The sequence below is a fragment of the Entelurus aequoreus genome, linkage group LG09 (genome assembly GCF_033978785.1).
Source record: "Entelurus aequoreus isolate RoL-2023_Sb linkage group LG09, RoL_Eaeq_v1.1, whole genome shotgun sequence".
NCBI classification, from domain to species: Eukaryota; Metazoa; Chordata; class Actinopteri; order Syngnathiformes; family Syngnathidae; genus Entelurus; species Entelurus aequoreus.
In genome coordinates, this window is record NC_084739.1 from 779,199 (window position 1) to 782,836 (window position 3,638).

At 30.3% G+C, this 3,638-nt stretch overlaps 1 long non-coding RNA gene across 1 annotated transcript in view; it reads left to right on the forward strand.

Moving 5' to 3' along the window:
* Positions 1-1,014: 1,014 nt before the first annotated feature.
* The window catches only part of LOC133657054 (uncharacterized), a 130,014-nt gene continuing 127,390 nt past the window's right edge, over positions 1,015-3,638 (forward strand). The window contains exon 1 of the long non-coding RNA XR_009827218.1: positions 1,015-1,103. This is a non-coding gene — a long non-coding RNA (uncharacterized LOC133657054). The remainder of the gene's footprint in view (positions 1,104-3,638) is intronic.

Sequence of the window (3,638 nt, forward strand, 5' to 3'; positions counted from 1 at the left end):
ATATTTTTATATATATATATATTTTTTTTTTTTATATATATATATATACAAAATGTATATTTTTATATATATATATATATATATATATATACACTTTTTTATTAACAATTAATGCCTCTTTTTATACAATTTTAAAGGATGAGTATATATACATTATGTATGTATGTTTATATATATATATATATATATATATATATATATATATATATATATATATATATATACATATATATATATATATATATATATATATATATATATATATATATATATATATATATATATATATATATATATATATATATATATATATATATATATATATATATTTATACAAAATGTATATTTATATATATATATATATATCAATATATATATATATATATATATATATATATATATATATATATATATATTTATTCAAGATGTATATTTATATACATATATATATATATATATATATATATATATATATATATATATATATATATATATATATATATACACACTTTTTTATTAACAATTAATGCCTCTTTTATACCTTAAAGTTGGTTTATTACAGGTTTTATGACAATGTCAAATTTCAATTTTAGAGGATGAGTATATATATATATATGCTTTTTTTAAAATTAACAGTCAATGCCTCTTTTTATACTTTAAAGGCAATTTGGAATGGTAAAATGTTGGTTCATTGAACACAATTTTTTTACCCCAACTGTCCATTCAAACAAAATAGAGTTATTACATATTAATCCCTTTTTTTAAATATTTGTAACCCAGATCAAAACCTGCATGCAGTCCCCATGCAGTAAAAAGGTGCATATCAGGCACATTCTCAATGAGGAGGAGGGACGAGAGCGCCTTAGCCCGGCTCACCTTTACTGACCGGTGTAATCACATTACCTGCTTTACACGTCACCGCCGCACCCAGGGCGAGCGAGGGAAGAGAGGGAGCGATTTGGACCAGGCGGCCACACGCTGCCGGATCCAAGCCGCGTGTGGAAAACGCTTTCTCTCGGCTCAAGACGCCGGGGAACTTTGGAACGCATGTGCCTTTCTAAAGGGACCGCAACTTGTGTGGGCGTCCTTAGAGACGAAGCATGGTAAGACTTTTTGTGTTCGTCTTTAATGCGGTTTGTCATACACGACCCGTTTATCACTTCACCTTTGCCACCAATCCCTGAAGGGAGAGACCACGAGGGTGCATCGGCAGATTATGGCGGGATTATATCCCATTGACCGCGGCCTGCTCATGCCATCATATTGTAGGCTGACCATACTCTGAAATCCCAAAAAGAGGACACATATATGCTTGCCAAGGCCGGGACTAGGTGAATAGTATCGCCGATATATTCTTAAAATGTAATATCGGAAATTATCGGTATTGTTTTTCTTATTATCAGTATGGTTTTTTTTTTATTTATTTTTTTTAAATTTATTTTATTATTATTTTTTTTTTAATTAAATCAACATAAAAAACACAAGATACACTTACAATTAGTGCACCAACCCAAAAAACCTCCCTCCCCCATTCACACTCATTCACACAAAAGGGTTGTTTCTTTCTGTTATTAATATTCTGGTTCCTACATTATATATCAATATATATCAATACAGTCTGCAAGGGATACAGTCCGTAAGCACACATGATTGTGCGTGCTGCTGCTCCACTAATAGTACTAACCTTTAACAGTTAATTTGACTAATTTTCATTCATTACTAGTTTCTATGTAACTGTTTTTATATTGTTGTACTTTCTTTTTTATTCAAGAAAATGTTTTTAATTTATTTATCTTATTTTACTTATTTTATTTAAAAAGTACCTTATCTTCACCATACCTGGTTGTCCAAATTAGGCATAATAATGTGTTAATTCCACGACTGCATTTATCGGTTGATATCGGTATTGGTTGATATCGGTATCGGTAATTAAAGAGTTGGACAATATCGGAATATCGGATATCGGCAAAAAGCCATTATCGGACATCCGTAATATTTATTTAAATAAAGCATTTTTTCTCCTCTGTTGACGGCAGTGTTGGCGCTAGGAATTTTCAAAATGGAGTCCCAGGTCAAGTCATAAAAATGGGGGTCCCACTTTTTGTATGCGTTTTGAAAAAAAATATATAAACGTATGCATTATGCTGTTATATATCACATTCTATATTGCACAGTAAAAAAACATTCTGCAAAAAAACGGTCATCTACTGGCTAGGGATGATGTTTGATAAGAAATTATCGAGTTCGAGCCCGTTATCGAATCCTCTTATCGAACCGATTCCTTATCGATTCTCTTATCGAATACAGATAGGTTGTTGTATATGGAAAAAAACACAATATTTGGTTTAACAAAAGCTCACTTTTATTTTATAAGAATAAAATAAAATAAATAAATAAATATTGACTGTTACCCCCCTAAAAAAATTTAAAAAATAAATATTGACTGTTGTTACCCAAAGTATATTAAGTGGGATTTTTCAGAAAAACAAATATATACAGTAACACAAAAACAACCTGTCTCTGTGATCACTATAGTGCCTTGAGGCGTTTTTTCCGGTCCATTATTTTTGCTGCTTTTGTGACATCACAGGAAATGACGTAGCTCAGTCCAATGACTGAGCTACGTCATTCCCTGTGATGTCCCACAGGGCATTTCTTGTGGGACGGGATTCGTTCCAAGGGATTCGAATAAAGAACCAACTCTTTTTCTTTACTATAGTGGCCTCGATAACGGGAACCGGTTCTCAAAAAGGGATTCGATTCCATGGAATCGGTTCTTTTCTTATCGAACGGTTCTTTTCTTATCGAACAACCGGGAGAACCGGTTTCGAACATCATCCCTACTACTGGCAGCTACGGCTGCCAAATGAAAACCATAAAATTAAAGTAAAACATTGTAAACCAAATAATGATCAAAAACATTATATTTACAGAAATTTTCATGAAACGTTTTGCGGAAAAATATATTAATTTTACAGATTTTTACAAAATTATTAAGATCAACCACCTTTAATAAAGTGACGATGCAAACAGTTCTGCAGAAAAGTACCTTTATTCTACAGAGTTTTTCCAAATTATTACGATCAAACACCTTTAATGAAGTGACAATGCTGGCAGTTCCGCAGAAAAATACCATTATTTTGCAGATGTTTTCTGAATTGTTAAGAACAACCACCTTTAATAAAGTGACGATGCAAACAGTTCTGCAGAAAAATACCTTTATTAGATTGTTAGTATGGACATAGACTTTTATATAACAAGCTACATATTTAATGAAAGATAATTACTGTAATTTTACATGAATTTGAAAGTAATGTAAGAAAACAGAAAATGCTATGTTTAATTAATTTGGTATTTTTCTGTAAAGAAAATAGAAATATACATAGTTTGTCATTGCTGGCATATTACTTAAAATAACAGGCGGATTGTTTATTTACAAATAATGTCTTCAATTCTACAGTTTTATAAACTACTTAAAAAAGATGGAAAAATTACGGTAGAAATTTTGAGTAAATTAACCATAAAAATAGGATTTTTTTTTACAGTGTGTGTTTTGGAAAATGGTTGTCATAAACGTTACTTAATTCATTAAAAAAGATAATACAAAAGAAAACAAATGTGTATGCATATGTAAATGT